Consider the following 27,581-nt stretch of genomic DNA (forward strand, 5'->3'; position numbering starts at 1 on the left):
AATTATGTATAAGTTAAATATGTATTGAGTTCATGCTAAAGCGAATATCTTTTCAAAACAAAAATGAATGATTATAGTGGTGAAAACCTAAAGACAAACTTGACTTGATTTCACCAAAGTGTTTGGTAAAACGTTTGCGATTGAAGTTTTTCAAAGTATAATTGTAAAAATATAACCGCAAATTATTGCTTCTATCCATTTGTCAACATTTTGCTAATGTGGTCATATGGTGGTCAAATATTTTAGATGTATAAGAATGAAAATGTACGCAAAGTAAAAATGGAAAATGTGTTTGGTACAACGTTTTTCTTTTGTTAGTGTTTTTTTTTAATTTCTTAGAAAATTTCCAATTTTTATCATAAAAAAAAATTTTACACAATTTTTATTTTTGCAAAAAAAAAAAAAAAAAAGAATAATAATTTTTGTTCCTAAACTTGAAGTCTTTAATAAGACACATTGTGAAAATATATTAAAAAAAATAAGTATATACGGCCGTAAGATCGGACAGGCCTAATCTTATGTACCCTCCATCATGGATTGCGTAGAAACTTCGAAAGACTGTCATCCACAATCGAATTACTTGGGTTGTGGTAATACTATGTCCGTGAAGTTAAAGTTAACTTTATCTTAGCGGAGACAAAAACCGAGCTATGTTCACTTTGTACAAAAGTTCAGCTAAATAATGAACATAGCTCAATTAGGTAGGAAGGAAAAATGAATATTAAATAAAATTATTAATTTTTAATGCGAAACATCCTGTAGGTAAACGAAGCTAAAGCAATTTAATAGAAATATGTATAAAGTGCTGGAAAAAATAGAAAGATTTATTGAAAATCCCACATAGTCAGCGAAAATTGGACTATAAAACTGAAAGCTAAAATTTAGAATTTAGGTCACTGTGCCAAAAATCGGCATGGGGGGGATATACCAAGTAGTGGTGGAGACAGCTCTCCCCGAGTAGAATACGAATCTGAAATCAGATTATTCAATTGGTTAACAGTTTTTGAGAAATTTCGGTCTTAAGTTGAAATTCAGATTTTAGGCCGATTTTAGTATTTGGGCCACTGTGCCAAAAATCGGCATGGGGGGGATATACCAAGTAGTGGTGGAGACAGCTCTCCCCGAGTAGAATACGAATCTGAAATCAGATTATTCAATTGGTTAACAGTTTTTGAGAAATTTCGGTCTTAAGTTGAAATTCAGATTTTGGGCCGATTTTAGTATTTGGGCCACTGTGCCAAAAATTTGATTACGATCAAATGCATTGTAAATCTCTCCACTTACAGCAGCCTGTTGAGTCCTGCATTTAAAATAACGAATGAGAAAATTAGCATTGCTCTCTTTAGTTCAGTATAAAGCAGTCGCAGACCTGCTGTGTGATTGCTTGAGTAGATTTTTTTTATTTCTAACTAACGGGACCATGCTCTCATTCTAACTCATGGATTTTTGGCACAGTGGCCCAAATACTAAAATCGGCCCAAAATCTGAATTTCAACTTAAGACCGAAATTTCTCAAAAACTGTTAACCAATTGAATAATCTGATTTCAGATTCGTATTCTACTCGGGGAGAGCTGTCTCCACCACTACTTGGTATATCCCCCCATGCCGATTTTTGGCACAGTGACCTAAATTCTAAATTTTAGCTTTCAGTTTTATAGTCCAATTTTCGCTGACTATGTGGGATTTTCAATAAATCTTTGTATTTTTTCCAGCACTTTATACATATTTCTATTAAATTGCTTTAGCTTCGTTTACCTACAGGATGTTTCGCATTAAAAATTAATAATTTTATTTAATATTCATTTTTCCTTCCTACCTAATTGAGCTATGTTCATTATTTAGCTGAACTTTTGTACAAAGTGAACATAGCTCGGTTTTTGTCTCCGCTAAGATAAAGTTCACTTTAACTTCACGGACATGGTATACTTACCGATGGCACTTAATTCTTCTTGACATCGTCTTCTAAATCGTAACAGTCCACACGTGGTATATATTAGACAAAAAAGGCAGATTAAATACTTATATAATTCAGTTCTTGAAAGCTATATATAGGTAAGTCAACAAATAATTACGAACCGGTATGAACTTTTGCGCGGTAATTAGAGAGCCACAATTGAAATATGGAGGTCGATTTATAGGGGGGCTATATACACCCAGCAAAAAAATTTGGAAGTTCTTCCAAAGGCACAACTTTAAAAGCCCTTCCAGGAGATGCACTCCCAATGATGTTCTTTATTTTAACTACCCGGGAAGTTCTTGTAATTCAATTTTTTATAACTTGGGTTTTTAATACTTTTAATGGGTAATTTAAACTTTTTTGTTTCAAATAGGTTAAAAAAATTATGAATTAATAAAATGGCACAAATCATTTAAGTTTTGTCGAAAAAAAATGCTAAATTCAATCTGAAAAAATTGTGCATTTTTGAAACCTTTCCGACAAGCGTTAGAATCCATTAAAAATTATAAAAAATTCTAAAAATTATTTATTTGACAAAATATCACAGAATTTTTTAATTTACATCCAAAACATTGAATTCGGATCACGCCTAAAGAAGTGATGCAAATTCAGTGCAACGACTGTTGAAATGGAGGACTTCCGTCCTATGACAAGCCCATGTTAATTTCATCGCTTCTGCGTCAATTTTGCACCACTTCCGGATCCAAAAAGAACATTATCATTACTTTTTTGGCGACGCTTTTTTTGCTGGGCAATTATGAACCGATATGGACCAATTTTTGTGTGATTGGAGATCGGTTTATCTGAGGGCTATATATAACTATAGACCGACATGGACCTACTTAGGCATGATTGTTAGTGGCCATATACTACCACAATGCACCAAAATCTCAACTAAATCGGATGAAATTTGCTCCTCCATGAGGCTCCAAAATCAAATCTGGGGATCGGTTAATATGGCGGCTATAAATGATTATGGACCGATATGCACCAATTTTTGCATGATTATTAAGGACTATATACGTATCCCACGTACCAAATTTCAACCAGATCGGATGAATTTTGCTCCTCTAAGAGGCTCCGGAGGTCAAATCTGGGGATCGGTTTATATGGAGCCTATATATAATTATGGACCGATATGGACCAATTTTTGCATGATTATTAGAGACTATATGCGTATCCCACCTACCAAATTCCAACCGGATCAGATGCATTTTGCTTCTCCAAAGAGGCTCCGGAGGTAAAATCTGGGGATCGGTTTATATGGGGGCTATATATAATTATGGACCGATATGGACCAATTTTTGCATGGTTATTAGGGACTATATACGTATTTCACGTACCAAATTTCAACCAGAGCGGATGAATTTTGCTCCTCCAAAGATGCTCCGGAGGTCAAATCTGGGGATGGGTTAATTATGGACCTATATGGACCAATTTTGCATGGTTACTGGAGACTATATACGTATCCCAAGTACTAAATCACTACCGCATCGCATGAATTTTGCTCCTGCAAGACGCTCCGGAGGTCAAATCTGTGGATGGGTTTATATGGAGGCTATATATAATCATGGACCGATATGGACCAATTTTTGCATAGTTGTTAAGAGACCATTTACTAACACCACATACAAAATTTCAACCAGATCGGATGAATTTTGCTCCTCTAAGAGCCTCCGGAGGTCAAATCTGGGGATCGGTTTATATGGGGCTATATATAATTACGAACCGATATGGACCAATTTTTGCATGGTTGTTAAAGACTATATACGTAACATACACCACGTACCAAATTTCAAACGGATCGTATGTAATTTGCTTCTCTACGAGGCTCCGCAAGCCAAATTTGGGGGTCGGTTTACATGGGGGCTATACGTAAAAGTGGTCCAAGTTGGCCCTTTTGCAATACCATCCGACCTAGACCAATAACAACTACTTATGCCAAGTTTCAAGTCGATAGCTTAATTCGTTTGGAAGTTTGCGTGATTTCAAAAGACGGACGGACATGCTTAGATCGACTCAGAATTTCACCACGAGCAATATTTCGATGTGTTAAAAATGGAATGACAAAGTTAATATACCGCCATCCTATGGTGGAGGGTATTAGAAAAAAACTTTTTGGTGTTCGGAACCCAGAACCCATTGTATGGAAGGCGGGCATGCTAACCATGTATATTTCTGTTAAACTAAATGTATATTTCTGTTAAATAAAGTTTATTTACATCGGCTCGTGGGCGCCCAAAACTATGCTATATAAATATTGGCTTACAAACGGTAATGTAAGGGAATATATGAAAATTAGTTTTAGCGCCACCTATATGTGAAAAAAATTAGTTATATACAAATACAAACAAATTTTTTGCGATATAATCCTGCAAAGAAATTGGCATAAAGAAAAAAACCAAAGATAAGCTGAAATGATAGCTTTCGATTGGAATAAAATACTTTTGCAAGAAATCTTCTGAATTGCAGTAATGTTGCATATACGAAACAGAGAAATGTAACCACTGTGGCCAAATGGAAAAAGATGAGGTTACAAATTTTTATGTGAATGATAGATCTTTTAGTTCTCTATTCGATGGTAAAAAGGATATTGTAAAATGAGTTTGGGAGTCTCAATATATGGCCTGGAAAAAAGTGGAAGCACTGCTTCTTGAGAGAAAAGTGACCGCTGTGGCCAAATGGAAAAAGACGGGGTGCCATATTTATATCTGAAAGATAGATCTTTTCGTGCTCTATCCGATGGTAAAAACGGATATATATGGGCTGGCCACTATTTTACAGGCCCTATATTGAAACTCCCATACACAATTCACAATATCCGTTTTTACCATCGGATAGAGCACTAAAAGATCTATCTTTCACATATAAATCTGGAACCCCATCTTTTTCATTTGGTCATAGTGGTCACTTTTCTCTCGAGGAGCAGTGCCTCCACTTTTTTTCCAGGTCATATTTTTTTGTATTCGTATATAACTCATATTTGGCGCTGAAACGAATATCCATGCACGGATTTATTTTCCCTTACATAATAAATTCAGCAGGCCATATTGACTCAGTGGTCACTTCTAACATTTTTTTCAAAATTAGATTCAATTCATCGAGCCCTAAACTTTGGTATATGGTCACTTTTGGCACAGTGTTCACTTTTTTAACTTTAATTATTTTTGTTAAAGTTTACTTTATTTTTTTTTTCCTCTGTTAAGTGCTTAACAGTGACGGGTTCAGTGTTCAATGGGTCGGGATCAATTCTCTGGCATAGAAGATGTTTCTTTTCTGAGACCGAAATTTTATACTAACGATTTATTTTAAATATTCTTAAAAACCATAAAAATAATAGTGACATATGCGGCACTGATTTAATAAATTTGGGATTTTTCCCTTACCGAAAATGCTAATACTAACGAAGGAGAATTTTGTTTGTATAGTTTTAAGACATTTAAATTAAATTAATACAGTGAAACCTCTCAAACTTGGACACTCTGAAAACCGGACACCTCCCAAACATGGACAGTTGTCGGAGAACGTTTGCTATATTAAGATATTAAAATAAACCTCTCATAGCTGGACACCTCCCAAACGTGGTCAAAATTTAGGCGTCCGTGGGTGTCCACCTTTCAGAGGTGGAAAATTAAGTTTATTTTTTTTTTTTCGTTTTCGGAAAGAATTTTTTAGGGTGATTCTTATCCAGATTGTAATTGTGATGGCTTCCAAATAATTTTCTTAATCAAATTATTTGCTAATTACAGTAAAATATAAATTAGTGCCAATATAAAAAATAATTTATTGATTGTTTGTTGTAGAAAGAAGTTTACAGGACTACTTTTATATTTAAAGTTTATTTTATCTTTTTTGCAGGAATTATATGATGGAAATTAACTTAAATAAAGAATAATGTTTACCATGTCAATTATAAGTTGATTAAACTTCAAAAAATGAATCAAAAGAGAAAATTGTGCAAAGGTCGTCAACACAATGAGGTCAAACATCTCAAGGTTGAATATGGACAGAAACAGCACTTATGTATCTATGTATGTGTGCATCCTGGAGATATTCTTTTATAAATATTGCAAGAAAATTTATAAATAAATACTTTAACGCAGAAGAAAGACTGGTAATTGGTAAAATAAATTTTGCACATCGTAAAAAAAAAACAAGAAAAATATATTCTAGGAACTCAGGCGAGTATACAATTGCAATCAAGATTTTAAGCAATAATAAAATATTGTATATTTATTTACCATGGTCGATATGGATGTTCAGGGAAATCTCTGAAAAGTGGACACCCACGGTCGCCTAAATTTTGTCCACATTTGAGAGGTGTCCAGGTATGAGAGATTATTTTTAATGAGTTAATATAGCAAACGTCCCGAGACAACTGGTTTTCAGGTTTACATAGTGTCGGAGTTTGAGAGGTTTCACTGCATTTGAATTAATACAAAGAAAGTCTCTTTGAAAGCATAGAAAATTCGTAATTGTTACCGTACAATGTTTCGTTTGGATTAGCTATAGTTGAAGTAAAAGCTCATAATCCTAAAGGGGTACATAATTGGTTCCCCTTTATAGTGACCAAAATTCACCAAATTAAAATAAAATCGTAAAGGCGAAAAGTCAATTTTTTCCAAATTCGGAAAGCTGAAAAGTCCATTTTTCCAAATTTGGAAAAATTGGGAAAGACGAAATGTCACCTTTTACAAATTTAGAAACATTCGAAAAGCCCTAAACTCGACTTTCCAAATTGGAATGGCAGATTAACGAATTTAAAAAAAAGTCGGATACTCGAAGGTAACCTTTTTCGAAAGTCGAAAATCGACTTTTTGATCTTCATTACAATTACAACTTCAAGTTGGTCAAAATCGGTCTAATCGATCATTATCAAAAAATTTCGAATTTGAATTGAAAGGAAAATGTAATAGCTTTATAGACTAAAAGTCGATTTGAAATCCCTTTTTTATAAGGCAAATGACAGTTGAAATCTAGTTAAAGTGGATTTTGGATGGGTAATGTGAATGAGGTATAATATACTCCCTCTTTTTAAGCTGCAAAAATTTTCGGAAAGATGCAAGTCGAGCCATCAAAAATCGACTTTTCAATACCCGTAAAAGTGGACTTTTTTATATTTCTACACACAAAAAAATTTCACGAAAATTTTTCCAATTAAAATTTCAATTGAGTTTAAAAAATATTCAATTAAAAATTTTATTGATTCAACAAATTTTTTAATTGAAACAAAAATCAATCACAAAAATAATAGTATCAATTAATTTTTTAATTGGATCAATTAACTTTTTAATTGACCTTCAATTAATTTTTTAATTGATACTATCATTTCTGTGATTGAAGACATTTCAATTAAAAATTAATTGGATCAATTAATTTCGTGATTGAATCAGAAAAACATTTTTTTGTGTGTATAAAATGAATAAACCGCCTTTTCCTAATTTTGAAAAATTCGGAAAGTGGAATGTCGAACTTTTCCAAAATTGGAAAAGTTAAAAATGGTATTTTTTAAATTCTACAAAAGTAAGAAAGTCGACTTCTACCAATTTTGTACAATGTTGAAAAAATCCACTTTCTTATTGCCAATTAAAAAGTTGATTTAAATTTAAAAAGCTAATTGATACAATTAACCTTTTGATCAAACTGGAAACATTAAGTCAATTACGTCAATGATTGAAATTTTTTAAGTTTACAATTAAAAAAATAATTCATACAATTAACTAACTAAAAAAATTATGGATATTTGTTTTAATTTTAGTTAATTTTTTTTAGTTTGAACCAAACTAAAAAGGTTTAAAACTAGTTATAGAAAGTGATTGAAATATAGTATAGTTATTAAACATTTCTTTGTTTGTAACTGAAAAATTAATTGAATTTTGCAATCAACATCAATTAAAAATTTAATTCAATCAATTGAAATTTAATGAAATCAATTAATTGTGAAATCAGTTAATGAAATCAATTAATTGTTTAATCAAGTATTTTTTATGTTATGCCCAAAACTGTGATTGATACTATCATTTTCGTGATTGAAGACATTTCAATTAAACAATTAATTGGATCAATTAATTTTGTGATTGAATCAGAAATTTTTTGTTGTGTGTAGAGTGACCGCAACTTATATGGGGCAAAAAAAATGTCGGAATCTTGTTCGCCTTAACCCTACAAAACGAATCCCCTTTCCAGATATTGGGATAGCCAAAATTTGAGCTCGATTAAACCACGTTAACACGTGCCGCTCGTCGCTCAAAATTTGAAAAAAAAACGAATGTTTTGGCCAAAAAGTTGACGTATTGAGCCATAACTCGAGAACGGCAAATAATAAAAACACCCATGAAATCACAAACGATAGCTTATTTTGTCCTTAAAATAATGTATGTTATGAACAAAATTGTTGTAACTCTGAGTCAAACCGAGTTACGCCAGCCTTTAGCTTCGAAAACGCGACATGGTGCCACTAGGAACATTCGCTTCAACCCCAGAAAACGAATCCCCTTTCCAGATATTGGGATAGCCAAAATTTGAGCCCGATTAAATGACGTTAACACGTGCCGCCAAACTTTTTGGCCAAAAAAATCGTTTTTTTTTTCAAGCGGCGCGTGTTAACGTCGTTTAGTCGGGTTCAGATTTAAATGTTTCTCACATTTTTTTACTAACATTCCATTCCAGGGCATTAGTCGACTTAAATTTAAAGTCTATAAATTTTGTAGAACTCTAACAAATTTTGTCCAAATCGGATCAGATTTAAATATATGTAACAGGTTGGCTGATAATTCCCCGGTCTGACACATAGATGGCGTCGTTAGTATTAAATGCATATTACTTTTATATAGTACCAACCTTCAAATGATTCGTGTCAAAATTTGACGTCTGTAAGTCAATTAGTTTGTGAGATAGAGTGTCTTTTGTGAAACAACTTTGTTATTGTGAAAAAAAATGGAAAAAGGAATTTCGTGTTTTGATAAAATACCGTTTTCTGAAGGGAAAAAATACGGTGGAAGCGAAAACTTGGCTTGATAATGAGTTTCCGGACTCTGCCCCAGGGAAATCAACAATAATTTATTGGTATGCAAAATTCAGGCGTTGGTGAAATGAGCGCGGAGGACGGTGAACGCAGTGGACGCCCGAAAGAGGTGGTTACCGACGAAAACATCAACAAAATCCACAAAATAATTTTGAGTGACAGTAAAATGAAGTTGATCGAGATAGCAGAGGCCTTCAAGATATCAAAGGAACGTGTTGGTCATATCATTAATCAATATTTGGATATGCGGAAGCTCTGTGCAAAATGGGTGTCGCGCGAGCTCACATTTGACCAAAAACAACAACGTGTTGATGATTCTGAACGGCGTTTGCAACTGCTAACTCGTAATACATCCGAGTTTTTCCGTCGATATGTGACAATGGATGAAACATGGCTCCATCACTACACTCCTGAGTCCAATCGACAGTCGGCTGAGTGGACAGCAACCGGTGAACCGTCTCCGAAGCGTGGAAAGACTAAAAAGTCCGCTGGCAATGTAATGGCCTCTGTTTCTTGGGATGCGCATGGAATCATTTTTATCGATTACCTTGAGAAGGAAAAAACCATCAACAGTGACTATTATATGGTGTTATTGGAGCGTTTGAAGGTCGAAATCGCGGCAAAACGGCCCCATATTAAGAAGAAAAAAGTGTTGTTCCACCAAGACAACGCCACAAGACATTGAGACCGATCGCAAAAATTCATGTATTGGGCTTCGAACTGCTTTCCCACCCACCGTATTCTCCAGATCTGGCCCTCAGCGACTTTTTCTTGTTCTCAGACCTCAAAAGGATGCCCGCAGGGAAAAAAATTGGCTGCAATGAAGAGGTGATCGCCGAAACTGAGGCCTATTTTGAGGCAAAACCGAAAGAGTACTACCAAAATGGTATCAAAAAATTGGAAGGTCGTTATAATCGTTGTATCGCTCTTGAAGGGAACTATGTTGAATAATAAAAACGAATTTAGACAGAAAAAATGTGTTTTTCTTTGTTAGACCGGGGACTTATCAGCTTATATGGGAACATAAACCTTTATATACCATCAAATGTGTGACGGATTTGATATGGTATCGAAAATGTGGATCTACAAAGTGGTGCAGGGTAAATATAATTCGGAAAGCTGAAAAGTTCGTTTTTCCAAAATTTGGAAAAATTCGTTCAAATTGACTTTTTATAGTGGCCAAAATCAACTAATCAAAGTTTAACAAAAAAAATCGAATTTAAGTTGGAAGGAAAATTTAGTACCCCCGTATTTATTCCGGAAAATAATCATAAAGTCAAGACGTCAAAGATCGACTTTTCAATAAAGGTTAAATTCCACTTTTTTAATTTTAATATAAAATTAGGAAAGCCAAAATGTCGACTTTTCCAAATTTGGAAAAATTCTGAAAATCCACATTTTCAAAATTTAAAAATCGATTTTGTGATTCTCATTACAGTCCCAATCATAAACTAAGAACTAAACACAGCGATTTCTACGCACAGCTAAGTCTAACCGTTTCACCACCATATCACTTTGGACACACCCCATCCTTGTCGCAGAGTTTTAAGGGACGTATGGAATTGTCGAATTGTCCGTGCCTGGAAGGGTGGGGATGGTGTGCTCCCGCACATCCAGTATCTCTCATACTGGTCACTTTTTTGCAGTTCTTGCTCAAGACTTTAGGATAGTTCTGCAAAAGGTAATTTTGCTCCACACTGTTATTCCTTGAGAAAACATATGGGGTAGAACAAATGTGAACCCATCCACTACTCTATATGGGGACGAAGGAGGAAATACATAAAAATGAATGAATGCATGATGATATATATTTTACTTTGGTCTACAAAAATCAAAGAGTTCACTTACCTTTTTGCCTTGGAGAAATTACTGAAATTGGGCAACAATCGTTGAACTGCTATATTTTGCTTTGAACAAAAGCTATCCCGCAAAGCTAATGTTATTTTATGAGGTGCGAGTCAGTTGAATACTACTGCTGGTGGTGGAGGTACTGCTGTTGCTTCTGCTGGTAAAAGTATTGATGATGCGCAACGAAAATGTGCGGTAATGCAGTTGGGAAGAGGAGTAAGATGAATTGTTGAGATGGTGGATACTGCGGTGGCTATACTCAAGATATTGCGTTGTTCAACTTTTCTTTGTTCTGGAACGTTTTGTTTGGTATTTTCTTGGGGGTTAGCCGTTTTTTCCTTTGATGGCTGAGGAAATACGAATTTTCACCTTGGCCTTGGAGGGGGAAGTGTTTCTATCAAAGAATATCACTAATTAGGTAATGAGTAATAGAGTAATTTGCCAATTTAGATTTAAACAAACAACAAAAATATGTTTATTTCACCATGCATTGTTGTTGTTTTGTGTTTTTGTATTTTAATTTTTTTTTGCTTTTTGTTTGCTTGTTAGCTGTTGATTGCTTTAAAACGCTGTGTTAGGAAAAGAATAAAATTGCTATTAATATTATTTTGCATTTTTGTTTTACTTTTGGTTTTTTGTTTATATTTTTAAATTTCGGTTATAAGACGCGTACGCCCTTGAACTTGATTGTTTTGTTCCAATAAAAATCAAACACACAACGACATTGGTTAACACACTACCACTACACTGCAGTATTACGCGGCCCAAAAACGCAGCGACAACGAACGTTTTGAGAAGGGAGAGCACATTGATAACATGTCAACGAAATTTTAGATTTTTAAAAGCACTTGCATGCTTTTAAGTAAATATAAATATATTATTATTATTTTTTAAATATTTTTTTGCAAATTCCAGTCGATAGACATTTGCTTAACATTTAAACTTTTGCTTTATTTTAATCACATCAGTTTAACACATTGTCGTTTAGGCGGTCACGCATTTAGTTTCGAGTTTTGTCACAAAGTGGGAATGCATGTGCGTCATTTTTTAGGTTATGGGTAACGAAAACAATGGAACTCTTAAAGCTTCTCGTAGTCATAATAAAGCATAGAAATTGAATTGAGATTCGTGTGTTTTATGATAGCCATCAAAAGTAATGCGTAATTCAATAGCCTAACTCACGCAATTCCCCTCCGGTCACCTGTTATTTTGTTGATTGCAAATTGTTATTGGCATGTTTTGTTGACAATTTTGATATGAATTATGAAAACTTTTTTATTTAACCCACCGCCGGCAAGGCCTTATTTGGCTTTTTGGTGTTGTTTAAATGCAATTTAAAAAAAAACTAAAAATATTGTTTGATATGATTCCAATAATTCATTGCATTGTTTTGATCATAACCAGAATTTGTTGGATTTTGTTTTTGCAGATAACAACGAAAAACCCCTATAAATATGAGGTCTGGCGGGGCCAGCTATCAATGGCCACACAAATAATCTAAATAAAGTCTACCAAAAATCTACCAAATTAAAAAAACAAAACTATTTTGCAGTTGGTCAATATTTTATTATTATACCAACTTTTGTCAAAATTTTCTTTCTTTAGAAAATCTTGTCAAAATTTTATTGCTATAGAAAATTTTGTCACAATTTTATTTCTATAGGAAATATTGTCAACATTTTATTTCTATACAGTCGACTCCGCTTTACTGAAACGTTAAAAATGCAGCCATTTAATTTCAGTTATCCGAAGTTTTTGCTAAAGCGGACTACGGATAACTGAAAAAAACTTCCAGTAATGCGAACTTCGGATAACTGAAAAAGTTTCAGTAAAGCGGACTCCGTATAACTGGAAAAAAATCCACTCAATTTCAGTTAACCGAACTTATGACCAATGCTATGTACATAAAATAATAAAAACAATGTGTTTGATTCCGTCACAGGTTTGTGTAGGAAAATTGGAATTCATTTATTTGTGATTTAGAGTGATTTAAACTGTTTTGAAAGTGCCATCTTCACTTGAAATAAAGCGTTCTCAATACGGAGAAGAAAATGTACTCTCTCTCAATAGCGAGAATGTGGCATTTTCAGTAAAGCGAAGTCATACTAATGTGACGAAACTCATTTGAACACAAAAAACTTTTCAGTAATCCGATTTTTTCAGTTAAGCGGAGTTTCACTAAAGCGGAGTAATTTAAATGAAATGGACAGAAAAAACAACTGGGGAATGCGATCGATTTCAGTTATCCGAGGTTTTTCAGTAAAGCGCATTGCGCTAAAGCGGAGTCGACTGTAGAAAATTTTGTCAAAATTTTATTTCTATGGCAAATTTTGTCCAAAGTTGATTTCTATAGAAAATTTGCTCAAAATTTTATTTCTATAGAAAATTTTGTCAACATTTTATTTCTATAGAAAATTTTGTTAAAATTTTATTTCTATAGAAAATTTGGTATAGAAAATTCTGTCAAAATTTTATTAGTGTGGAAAATTTTGTAAAAATTTTATTTCTACAGAAAATTTTGTCAATATTTTATTTCTATAGAAAATTTTGTCAATATATATTTCTATAGAGAATTTTGTCAAAATTTTATTTCTATAGAAAATTTCCTCAAAATTTATTTCTATAGAAAATATACTCCAAATTTTATTTCTATAGAAAATTTTGTCAAAATTTTATTTCTATAGAAAATTTTGTCAAAAATTTTTTTTCTATAGAAAATTTTGTCAACATTTTTTTTCTAGAGAAAATTTTGTCAATCTTTTTTTCTATAGAAAATTTTGTCAAAATTTTTGTTCTATAGAAAATTTTGTCAAAATTTTATTTCTATAGAAAATTTTGTCAAAATTTTATTTCTATAGAAAATTTTGTCAAAATGTTATTTGTATAGAAAATTTTGTCAAAATTTTATTTCTATAGAAAATTTTGTCAAAATTTTATTTCTATAGAAAATTTTCTCCAAATTTTATTTGTATAGAAAATTATCTCCAAATTTTACTTCTATAAATTTTTTCTAAAATTTAATTTCTATAGAAAATTTTGTCAAAATGTTATTTCTATAGAAAATTTTGTCAAAATTTCATTTCTATAGAAAATTTTGTCAAAATTTTATTTCTATAGAAAATTTTGTCGAAATTTTATTTCTTTAGAAAATCTTGTCAAAATTTTATTTCTATAGAAAATTTTGTCACAATTTTATTTCTATAGGAAATATTGTCAACATTTTATTTTTATAGAAAATTTTGTCAAAATTTTATTTCTATGGAAAATTTTGTCCAAAGTTGATTTCTATAGAAAATTTTCTCAAAATTTTATTCCTATAGAAAATTTTGTCAAAATTTTATTTCTATAGAAAAATTTGTCAACATTTTATTTGTATAGAAAATTTTGTCAAAATTTTATTTCTATAGAAAATTTTGTCAAAATTTTATTTCTATAGAAAATTTTGTCGAAATTTTATTTCTTTAGAAAATCTTGTCAAAATTTTATTTCTATAGAAAATTTTGTCACAATTTTATTTCTATAGGAAATATTGTCAACATTTTATATCTATAGAAAATTTTGTCAAAATTTTATTTCTATGGCAAATTTTGTCCAAAGTTGATTTCTATAGAAAATTTGCTCAAAATTTTATTTCTATAGAAAATTTTGTCAAAATTTTATTTCTATAGAAAATTTTGTCAACATTTTATTTCTATAGAAAATTTTGTTAAAATTTTATTTCTATAGAAAATTTGGTATAGAAAATTCTGTCAAAATTTTATTAGTGTGGAAAATTTTGTAAAAATTTTATTTCTACAGAAAATTTTGTCAATATTTTATTTCTATAGAAAATTTTGTCAATATATATTTCTATAGAGAATTTTGTCAAAATTTTATTTCTATAGAAAATTTCCTCAAAATTTATTTCTATAGAAAATATACTCCAAATTTTATTTCTATAGAAAATTTTGTCAAAATTTTATTTCTATAGAAAATTTTGTCAAAAATTTTTTTTCTATAGAAAATTTTGTCAACATTTTTTTTCTAGAGAAAATTTTGTCAATCTTTTTTTCTATAGAAAATTTTGTCAAAATTTTTGTTCTATAGAAAATTTTGTCAAAATTTTATTTCTATAGAAAATTTTGTCAAAATTTTATTTCTATAGAAAATTTTGTCAAAATGTTATTTGTATAGAAAATTTTGTCAAAATTTTATTTCTATAGAAAATTTTGTCAAAATTTTATTTCTATAGAAAATTTTCTCCAAATTTTATTTGTATAGAAAATTATCTCCAAATTTTACTTCTATAAATTTTTTCTAAAATTTAATTTCTATAGAAAATTTTGTCAAAATGTTATTTCTATAGAAAATTTTGTCAAAATTTCATTTCTATAGAAAATTTTGTCAAAATTTTATTTCTATAGAAAATTTTGTCGAAATTTTATTTCTTTAGAAAATCTTGTCAAAATTTTATTTCTATAGAAAATTTTGTCAAAATTTTATTTCTATGGAAAATTTTGTCCAAAGTTGATTTCTATAGAAAATTTTCTCAAAATTTTATTCCTATAGAAAATTTTGTCAAAATTTTATTTCTATAGAAAAATTTGTCAACATTTTATTTGTATAGAAAATTTTGTCAAAATTTTATTTCTATAGAAAATTTTGTCAAAATTTTATTTCTATAGAAAATTTTGTCGAAATTTTATTTCTTTAGAAAATCTTGTCAAAATTTTATTTCTATAGAAAATTTTGTCACAATTTTATTTCTATAGGAAATATTGTCAACATTTTATATCTATAGAAAATTTTGTCAAAATTTTATTTCTATGGAAAATTTTGTCCAAAGTTGATTTCTATAGAAAATTTTCTCAAAATTTTATTCCTATAGAAAATTTTGTCAAAATTTTATTTCTATAGAAAAATTTGTCAACATTTTATTTGTATAGAAAATTTTGTCAAAATTTTATTTCTATAGAAAATTTTGTCAAAATTTTATTTTTCTTAGAAAAATTTGTAAAAATTCTATTTCTTAAGAAAGTTTTATCATAATTTTATTTCTATGGAAAATTTTGTCAAAATTTTATTTTTATAGAAAATTTTGTCAAAATTTTATTGGTATAGAAAATGTCAAAATTTTATTGGTATAGAAAATTCTGTCAAAATATTATTGGTATAGAAAATTTTGTCAAAATTTTATTTCTACAGAAAATTTTGTCAATATTTTATTTCTATAGAAAATTTTGTCAAAATTTTATTTCTATAGAAAATTTTGTTAAAACTATATTTCTATAGAGAATTTTGTCAAAATTTTATTTCTATAGAAAATTTCCTCCAAATTTATTTCTGTAGAAAATATACTCCAAATTTCATTTCTATAGAAAATTTTGTCAAAATTTTATTTCTATAGAAAATTTTGTCAAAATTTCTTTTCTATAGAAAATTTTGTCAACATTTTTTTTTCTATAGAAAATTTTGTAAATTTTTTTTCTATAGAAAATTTTGTCAAAATTTTTGTTCTATAGAAAATTTTTTTAAAATTATATTGGTATAGAAAATTTTGTCAAAATTTTATTTCTACAGAAAATTTTGTCAAAATGTTATTTGTATAGAAAATTTTATTTCTCTAGAAAATTTTGTCAAATTTTTATTTCTATAGTAAATTTTATTTCTAAAGAAAATTTTGTCAAAATTTTATTTCTATAGAAAATTTTGTCAAATATTTATTCTCCAAATTTTATTTGTATAGAAAATTATCTCCAAATTTTACTTCTATAATTTTTTTTTCTAAAATTTAATTTCTATAGAAAATTTTGTCAAAATTTTATTTCTATAGAAAATTTTGTCAAAATTTTATTTCTATAGAAAATATTGTCGAAATTTTATTTCTATAGAAAATGTTGTCAAAATTTTATTTCTATAGAAAATTTTGTCAAAATTTTATTTCTATAGAAAATTTTATTTCTCTAGAAAATTTTGTCAAATTTTTATTTCTATAGTAAATTTTATTTCTATAGAAAATTTTGTCAAAATTTGATTTCTATATAAAATTTTGTCAAAATTTTATTTCAGTAGAAAATTTTGTCAAAATTTTATTTCTATAGAAAATTTTGTTAAAATTATATTTCTACAGAGAATTTTGTCAAAATTTTATGTCTATAGAAAATTTTGTCAAAATTTTATTTCTATAGAAAATTTTGTCAAAATTTTATTTCTATAGAAAATTTTCTGCAAATTTTATTTCTAAAGAAAATTTTCTCCAAATTTTATTTCTATAGAAAATTTTCTCCAAATTTTATTTCTATAGAAAATTTCTCCAAATTTTATTTCTATAGAAAATGTTCTCCAAATTTTATTTCTATAGAAAATTTTGTCAAATTTTGCCAAAGTTGTATTTCTATATGGAAGTGGGATTGATCGACACTTAAGAATTTTTTAGTGCCAACATTACTCTCTAAATTGATTTTTTTGGTGATTTCCGAACACCATCCAATGGAATTTGGAAATTGAAGATAATTTCTTCAGGGTATGTATTGTCTGATTTTGAAAGGTACGCCCAAATCGGAAGATATTTTTGGGGAAATGTCAAGTCAAAAAACACGTCCCTGCAACCAACAAAATGACAAATGTAATATACCCTACGTCTTATGGCGGAGGCTATGAAAACATGTCAGCAAATTTTCCAAAGTTTATTTCATTGTTTTTATTTATAATCATTATAACATATTTCGTGTTGTGCCATTGCCCATGAGTTTTTGAAGTGAGTGCATGATTGTGCATCATTGATTATTAACCCATGAGGAACACATTTAATGTTTGCAATAGAAATCTGGCCTGCATTTCTATTGCAAACATTAAATGTGTTCCTATTCGCTCTCTGTCAAAACTTAATCCATTTATAAAGATTAATTTTAATTTGTGGATTATCAATCAGAGGATCAATATCAACTCAGCAGAGAATGTTTTTCATTTCGTTAAAATGTTTTCATTTAATGCCCATGTCTGGTAATAAATATGCCAATATTTATTACTTACAACATTTTTTATTTATAATACATGACTTAAAAAAAATATATATTATATATAAGGAAAGAAAATAATCCACTAAAAAGTCTGTAAACTCCACTTATTTTGATTTTCAGAAAAGTTCAAAAACCACCATTCAGGACACTAAATGTTCACGTCGGAATTGATTCACATTCATCTGGTACAGGACGGGCTGCACCCATTATTTTAGGCCCACTTAGATTCAGTCCATTGTGATACCACAATTGGGGAACATCTTTCTTATCAATGATTGCTCCCCGAATCTGCGTTTAGCTAAATGAAAAGGGACTTATAGCTAAGTAGGCACCGCGTTTCACTTTCTATTGATATCACTTGGAGAAGCTTTGAAATTCTCAAAAATGTCACCAGCAATACTGAGAGGCATAGTATCAGCTCTCTATTTTAGATTTACTTAGACTATTCAGTCCACTATGATTCCACAAAATCATAGTGGACTTCTCTCTATTATCAATGAGTGCTCCCCGAATCTATGTTTAACCCAACGAAGTTGGACCCTCTCTTTTATAGCCGAGTCCATAGACTGTTCAGTCCATTGTGATACCACAAGGGGTGAAATTCTCTCCTATTTTGGTTGAAACTGGGATTGAACACTTGACCCTTTAATGCAAAGCGGACATGCTGACCATTGTACCATGGTGGTTCCCATTTTGACTATTCAGATTGCTAAAGGCATACAAACGAATTCTATGTGTGTGAAGATAAATTTTAAAATTTAACTTTAACAGAGCAATTTTAACAGGTTAACAGAGCTATGTTAACGGTTAACAGAGCTCTTTTGTGTTAAAAAATAGCGCATTTGAATTTAATTTTAGATTAAAACTTAAAAAATGGCGTTGTATGTGCATTGCAATTAAAAAAACAAATCAATAATAATAGAAAACACAATGAGTAATAACTAACTTAAAGGAATATTAGGAATATATATCTCAGAACTGTTAAAGAATGGCTGGTTGCAAAAATAAGTGGTAATAAATTGATTTGTTTAAAGTATGAAATTGGAGATAGATAGGTTGATAAAACTGGTACCACATATAGCTCTCGTCGAGTGCTATCAGAAAGTACAAGAGTTAAATTCCAAATTCATTTCAGATGTGAGAAATTTTGATTCGAAAGTTAAATTTTAGAAATCTAAAATGGCCCACTGTGCTGGAATGGAACAAGATAGGTTAATGAAACTGGTACCACATATAGCCCTAGTCGAGTGCTATCGGAATATATACGTGTTGTATTCCGAATCCATTTCAGATTCGAGCAATTTTGAATGTAAAGTTAAATGATAAAAATCTAAAGTGGCCCACTGTGCTGGATTACAAATAGATAGGTGAATGAAACTGGTACCACATATAGGCCTTGTTGGGCGCTATTAGAATCTACAAGAGTTATATTCCGAATCCATTTCAGATTCGAGAAATTTTGACTCTAAAATTAAATTTTAAAAATATAAAATGGCCCACTGTACTGGAATGGAAAAAGATAGGTCAATGAAACTGGTACCACATATAGCCCTCGTCGAGAGCTATCAGAATATATAAGCACTATAATTCAAGTCCGTTTCAGATTCGAGAAATTTTGATTCAATAGAAAAATTTTATAAATAAGAAATGGCCCACTGTGCTGGACTGGAGAATGATAGGCCACTGAAACTGGTTTCACATATAGCCCTCGTCGAGAGCTATTAGAATGTATAATCATTACATTCCAAATTCATTTCAAATTCAAGAAATTTTGCAATTAAAGTTTAATTTAAATTTGAAAAATATAAACTGGCCCACTGTGCTGGACACGAAAAAGATAGGTCAACCAAACTTCTACCACAAATAGCCCTTGTCGAGTGCTATAAGAATCTATAGGAACTATATTACGAATCCATTTCAGATTCGAGAAATTTAGAAATTAAAGTTAAATTTTAAAAGTCTGAAATGGCCCACTGTGCTGTGGAATGGGGGAAAGATAGGTCAATGAAACTGGTACCACATATAGCCCTCGTCGAGAGCTATCAGAATATATAATTGCTATATTCTAAATTTATTTCGAAATATTGTCAAAATTAGAAATAAATTACGAAATATTTTCCTTTTGCAATTTAACTCTGTAACTGTGTAGCAAAATGTGTTAAACCTCGCTGTTATTAATATAACATAACATACTTTACTCTGAGAGTCGCTCTCTTGATTCGACACTCAACAGATGTTGTGAAAATAACATAGTAGCACCATTACCTCATGTATTTTTGAAGTTAAATTTTAAAATAGAAAAATTCAATTTTTTCAAAATCGTTAAAAGATAGGCAAATGAAATTAACGTCAATAATAGCTCTTATCAAGATCTATCAGAATATGTAAACATTATATTCCGAATCCATTTCAGATTTGAGAAATTTTGACTCTAAAATTAAATTTTAAAAATCTAAAATGGCCCACCGTGCTGGAATGGGAAAAGATAGGTTAATGAAACTGGTAGTACAAATAGCCCTCGTCGAGAGCTATCAGAATTTATAAGCATTATATTCCAAATCCATTTCAGATTCGAAAAATTTTGAAATTAAAGTTAAATTTTAAAAATCCAAAATGGCCCACTGTGCTGGAATGGGGAAAGATAGGTTAATGAAACTGGTAGCACATATAGCCCTCGTCGAGAGCTATCAGAATTTATAAGCATTATATTCCAAATCAATTTCAGATGCGAGAAATTTTGAAATTAAAGTTAAATTTTAAAAATAGGATATGGCCCATTGTGCTGAAATGGAGAAAGATAGGTCAATAAGACTGGTCCCACATATAGCCCTCGTCGAGAGCTATCAGAATATATAAGCATTATATTCCGAATAAATTTCAGATTGGAGAAAGCGTGAAATTAAAGTTAAATTTTAAAAATTTAAATGGCCCACTGTGCTGGACACGAAAAAGATAGGTTCATAAAACTGGTACCACTTATAGCCCTCGTCGGGAGCTATCATAATATGTAAGCATTATATTCCGAATCCATTTCAGATTTGAGAAATTTTGAATGTAAAATTATATGATAAAAATTTAAAGTGGCCCACTGGCCGGACTGCAAATAGATAGGTAACTGAAACTGGTAGCACATATAGTCCTCGTTGAGTACTATCAAAATATATAATTGTAATATTCTAAATTTATTTCGAAATATTGCGAAAATTAATAAAAAAATAGACACATTTTCCTTTTAAAATATACCTCTGTGACTGTTTAGCAAAATATGTTAACCGTCTCTATAATTAAAATAACATAACATACTTTACTATGAGACTCGCTCTCTTGTTTTGTTTACAGATTCGACTCTTAACAGATGTTGTGAAAACAACATAGCAGTGTCTCCCCATTACCTCATGTATTTTTGAAGTTAAATTTTAAAATAGAAAAATTCAATTTTTTCAAAATCGTAAAAAGATAGGCGAATGAAATTAACGTCAATAATAGTTCTTATCTAGATCTATCAGAATATGTAAGCAGTATATTCCGAATCCATTTCAGATTGGAGAAATTTTGAATATAAAGTTAAATTTTAAAAATCTCAAATGACCCACTGTGGTGGACACGAAAAAGATAGGTTAATGAAACTAGTACCATATATAACCCTCGTCGAGAGCTATTAGAATATATAAGCATTATATTCCAAATCCATTTCAGATTCGAGAAATTTTGAAATTAAAGTTAAATTTTAAAAATTTCAAATGGCCCACTGTGCTGGAATGGAGAAAGATAGGTCAATGAAACTGGTACCACATATAGCCCTCGTTGAGAGCTATCAGAATATATAATTGCTATATTCTAAATTTATTTCGAAATATTGTCAAAATTAGAAATAAATTATGACATATTTTCCTTTTGAAATTTACCTCTGTGACTGCGCAGCAAAATGTGTTAAACCTCGCTGTTATTAATATAACATAACATACTTTACTCTGAGAGTCGCTCTCTTGATTCGACTCTCAACAGATGTTGTGAAAATAACATAGTAGCACCATTACCTCATGTATTTTTGAAGTTAAATTTTAAAATAGAAAAATTCAATTTTTTCAAAATCGTTAAAAGATAGGCGATTGAAATTAACGTCAATAATAGTTATTATCTAGATCTATCAGAATATGTAAGCATTATATTCCGAATCCATTTGAGATTGGAGAAATTGTGAATATAAAGTTAAATTTTAAAAATCTCAAATGACCCACTGTGGTGGACACGAAAAAGATAGGTTAATGAAACTAGTACCATATATAACCCTCGTCGAGAGCTATTAGAATATATAAGCATTATATTCCAAATCCATTTCAGATTCGAGAAATTTTGAAACTAAAGTTAAATTTTAAAAATCTCAAATGGCCCACTGTGCTGGAATGGGGAAAGATAGGTTAATGAAACTGATACCACATATAGCCCTCGTCGAGAGCTATTGGAATATATAAGCATTATATTCCAAATCCATTTCAGATTCGAGAAATTTTGAAATTAAAGTTAAATTTTAAAAATATGAAATGGCCTACTGTGCTGGAATGGAGAAAGATAGGTCAATGAAACTGGTACCACATATAGCCCTCGTCGAGAGCTATCAGAATTTATAAGCATTATATTCCAAATCAATTTCAGATTCGAGAAACTTTGAAATTAAAGTTAAATTTTAAAAATATGGTATGCTGAAATGGAGAAAGATAGGTCAATAAGACTGGTCCCACATATAGCCCTCGTCGAGAGCTATCAGAATATATAAGCATTATATTCCGAATAAATTTCAGATTGGAGAAAGCGTGAAATTAAAGTTAAATTTTAAAAATTTAAATGGCCCACTGTGCTGGACACGAAAAAGATAGGTTCATAAAACTGGTACCACTTATAGCCCTCGTCGGGAGCTATCATAATATGTAAGCATTATATTCCGAATCCATTTCAGATTTGAGAAATTTTGAATGTAAAATTATATGATAAAAATTTAAAGTTTCATTAACCTATCTTCCCCATTCCAGCACAGTGGGCCATTTGAGATTTTTAAAATTTAACTTTAATTTCAAAATTTCTCGAATCTGAAATGGATTCGGAATACAACGCGTATGTATTCTGATTGCTCTCGACGAGGGCTATATATGGTACCAGTTTTATGAACCTATCTTTTTCGTGTCCACCACAGTGGGTCATTTGAGATTTTTAAAATTTAACTTTAATTTCAAAATTTCTTGAATTTGAAATGGATTTGGAATATAGTGCTTATAAATTCTGATAGCTCTCAACGAGGGCTATATGTGCTACCAGTTTCATTAACCTATCTTTCCCCATTCCAACACAGTGGGCCATTGAGATTTTTAAAATTTAATTTTAGAGTCAAAATTTCTCGAATCTGAAATGGATTTGGAATATAATGCTTATATATTCCAATAGCTCTCGACGAGGGCTATATGTGGTATCAGTTTCATTAACCTATCTTTCCCCATTCCAGCACAGTGGGCCATTTGAGATTTTTAAAATTTAACTTTAGTTTCAAAATTTCTCGAATCTGAAATGGATTTGGAATATAATGCTTATATATTCTAATAGCTCTCGACGAGGGTTATATATGGTACTAGTTTCATTAACCTATCTTTTTCGTGTCCACCAAAGTGGGTCATTTGAGATTTTTAAAATTTAACTTTATATTCACAATTTCTCCAATCTCAAATGGATTCGGAATATAATGCTTACATATTCTGATAGATCTAGATAATAACTATTATTGACGTTAATTTCAATCGCCTATCTTTTAACGATTTTGAAAAAATTGAATTTTTCTATTTTAAAATTTAACTTCAAAAATACATGAGGTAATGGTGCTACTATGTTATTTTCACAACATCTGTTGAGAGTCGAATCAAGAGAGCGACTCTCAGAGTAAAGTATGTTATGTTATATTAATAACAGCGAGGTTTAACACATTTTGCTGCGCAGTCACAGAGGTAAATTTCTAAAGGAAAATATGTCATAATTTATTTCTAATTTTGACAATATTTCGAAATAAATTTAGAATATAGCAATTATATATTCTGATAGCTCTCAACGAGGGCTATATGTGGTACCAGTTTCATTGACCTATCTTTCTCCATTCCAGCACAGTGGGCCATTTGAAATTTTTAAAATTTAACTTTAATTTCAAAATTTCTCGAATCTGAAATGGATTTGGAATATAATGCTTATATATTCTAATAGCTCTCGACGAGGGTTATATATGGTACTAGTTTCATTAACCTATCTTTTTCGTGTCCACCACAGTGGGTCATTTGAGATTTTTAAAATTTAACTTTATATTCAAAATTTCTCCAATCTGAAATGGATTCGGAATATACTGCTTACATATTCTGATAGATCTAGATAAGAACTATTATTGACGTTAATTTCATTCGCCTATCTTTTTACGATTTTGAAAAAATTGAATTTTTCTATTTTAAAATTTAACTTCAAAAATACATGAGGTAATGGGGAGACACTGCTATGTTGTTTTCACAACATCTGTTAAGAGTCGAATCTGTAAACAAAACAAGAGAGCGAGTCTCATAGTAAAGTATGTTATGTTATTTTAATTATAGAGACGGTTAACATATTTTGCTAAACAGTCACAGAGGTATATTTTAAAAGGAAAATGTGTCTATTTTTTTATTAATTTTCGCAATATTTCGAAATAAATTTAGAATATTACAATTATATATTTTGATAGTACTCAACGAGGACTATATGTGCTACCAGTTTCAGTTACCTATCTATTTGCAGTCCGGCCAGTGGGCCACTTTAAATTTTTATCATATAATTTTACATTCAAAATTTCTCAAATCTGAAATGGATTCGGAATATAATGCTTACATATTATGATAGCTCCCGACGAGGGCTATAAGTGGTACCAGTTTTATGAACCTATCTTTTTCGTGTCCAGCACAGTGGGCCATTTAAATTTTTAAAATTTAACTTTAATTTCACGCTTTCTCCAATCTGAAATTTATTCGGAATATAATGCTTATAATGTGTGTGAAAATAAATTATAATGGATCTCGTTATAAAATCACAAAATGAGCGCCCCCTATATGTCAAATTTGGAACTAAAGTTACATTATAATGGATTTATGGTCAAAAAATAATTGTAACAAAATGCACAAAACGCGCAAATTAGTTAAGATAATATATCAAATTGTATAATATAGGTCGAACTCTATCCAAAAAGGTGTTCCAATACTCCATAACAATCATTGGTATGGAGATATAGTACCTTTTATACCTTGTGTCTCAGAAAGCAAACAAACAAGTGTGGGCTGTCAAAACCTACGGGGACTGGAAGTAGAAATCGGGATCTACTCAAAAACACAAACCTTGTGTTCCAGACCCGTTGGGGACCCGAGATATTGGCCACTTTGTGTTATGGGCCACTCATCCTGGAAAGAAATTTCCAAATTTCTACCAAATGGAAATATGTGGGCTGACCAAACCAACGGGAAATGGAACTAAAAATCTAGATCTAACTCAAAATCACAAACCTTGTGTTCCAGACCCGCTGGGGAGCCGAGATATTGACCACATTGTGTTGTGGGCCACTCATCATGGAGAGAAATTTTCAAATTTCATCCAAATGGAAATATGTGGGCTGACAAAACCAACGGAAAATGGAAGTAAAAATCTAGATCTACTCAAAAACACAAACCTTGTGTTCCAGACCCGCTGGGGAGCCGAGATATTGACCACTTTGTGTTATGGGCCACTCATCCTGGAGAGAAATTTTCAAATTTCATCCAAATGAAAATATGTGGGCTGTCAAAACCTACGGGGAATGGAAGTATAAATCGGGATCTACTCAAAAACACAAACCTTGTGTTCCAGACCCGCTGGGGAGCCGATATATTGGCCACTTTGCGTTATGGGCCACTCATCCTGGAAATAAATTTTCAAATTTCATCCAAATGGAAATATGTGGGCTGCCAAAAACAAAGGAAAATGGAAGTAGAAATCTAGATCTACTCAAAAACACAAACCTTGTGTTCCAGACCCGCTGGGGAGCCGAGATATTGACCACTTTGTGTTATGGGCCACTCATCCTGGAGAGAAATTTTCAAATTTCATCCAAATGGAAATATGTGGGCTGTCAAAACCTACGGGGAATGGAAGTATAAATCGGGATCTACTCAAAAACACAAACCTTGTGTTCCAGACCCGCTGGGGAGCCGAGATATTGGCCACATTGTGTTATGGGCCACTCATCCTGGAGAGAAATTTTCAAATTTCATCCAAATGGAAATATGTGGGCTGACAAAAACAAAGGAAAATGGAAGTAGAAATCTAGATCTACTCAAAAACACAAACCTTGTGTTCCAGACCCGCTGGGGAGCCGAGATATTGGCCACTTTGTGTTATGGGTCACTCATCCTGGAGAGAAAATCTTCAAATTTCATCCAAATGGAAATATGTGGGCTGTCAAAACCTACGGGGAATGGAAGTAGAAATCCAGATCTACTCAAGAACACAAACCTTGTGTTCCAGACCCGCTGGGGAGCCGAGATATTGGCCACTTTGCGTTATGGGCCACTCATCCTGGAAATAAATTTCCAAATTTCTTCCAAATGGAAATATGTGGGCTGTCAAAACCTACGTGGAATGGAAGTAGAAATCGGGATCTACTCAAACACACAAACCTTGTGTTCCAGACCCGTTGGGGAGCCGAGATATTGACCACTTTGTGTTATGGGCCACTCATCCTGGAGACAAATTTTCAAATTTCATCCAAATGGAAATATGTGGGCTGTCAAAACTTACGGGGAATGGAAGTAGAAATCGGGATCTACTCAAAAACATAAACCTTGTGTTCCAGACACGCTGGGGAGCCGAGATATTGACCACATTGTGTTATGGGCCACTCATCCTGGAAAGAAATTTTCAAATTTCATCCAAATGGAAATATGTGGGCTGTCAAAACCTACGGGGAATGGAAGTAGAAATCGGGATCTACTCAAAAACACAAACCTTGTGTTCCAGACCCGCTGGGGAGCCGAGATATTGGCCACTTTGTGTTATGGGCCACTCATCCTGGAGAGAAATTTTCAAATTTCATCCAAATGAAAATATGTGGGCTGTCAAAACCTACGGGGAATGGAAGTATAAATCGGGATCTACTCAAAAACACAAACCTTGTGTTCCAGACCCGCTGGGGAGCCGATATATTGGCCACTTTGCGTTATGGGCCACTCATCCTGGAAATAAATTTTCAAATTTCATCCAAATGGAAATATGTGGGCTGCCAAAAACAAAGGAAAATGGAAGTAGAAATCTAGATCTACTCAAAAACACAAACCTTGTGTTCCAGACCCGCTGGGGAGCCGAGATATTGACCACTTTGTGTTATGGGCCACTCATCCTGGAGAGAAATTTTCAAATTTCATCCAAATGGAAATATGTGGGCTGACAAAACCTACGGGGAATGGAAGTATAAATCGGGATCTACTCAAAAACACAAACCTTGTGTTCCAGACCCGCTGGGGAGCCGAGATATTGGCCACATTGTGTTATCGGCCACTCATCCTGGAGAGAAATTTTCAAATTTCATCCAAATGGATATATGTGGGCTGTCAAAACCTACGGGGAATGGAAGTATAAATCGGGATCTACTCAAAAACACAAACCTTGTGTTCCAGACCCGCTGGGGAGCCGAGATATTGGCCACTTTGCGTTATGGGCCACTCATCCTGGAAA

The 27,581-nt window shown here is 31.5% G+C and overlaps 1 protein-coding gene across 7 annotated transcripts in view; it reads right to left on the minus strand.

The window, feature by feature from the left end:
• Positions 1-27,581, minus strand: part of cnc (NFE2 like bZIP transcription factor cap-n-collar) — a 297,514-nt gene that overhangs the window by 237,548 nt on the left and 32,385 nt on the right. For 3 of the 7 annotated variants that reach the window (XM_075291704.1, XM_075291707.1, XM_075291703.1), the window contains exon 2: positions 10,831-11,399. The exons of 2 other annotated variants lie outside the window; for them this stretch is intronic. The gene's annotated coding sequence lies outside the window, so the exon portion shown is untranslated. The remainder of the gene's footprint in view (positions 1-10,830; positions 11,400-27,581) is intronic. 2 more of the 7 variants (XM_075291706.1, XM_075291705.1) reach the window with 1 other exon arrangement.

The sequence above is a fragment of the Haematobia irritans genome, chromosome 1, assembly GCF_050003625.1.
Source record: "Haematobia irritans isolate KBUSLIRL chromosome 1, ASM5000362v1, whole genome shotgun sequence".
Lineage (NCBI taxonomy): Eukaryota > Metazoa > Arthropoda > Insecta > Diptera > Muscidae > Haematobia > Haematobia irritans.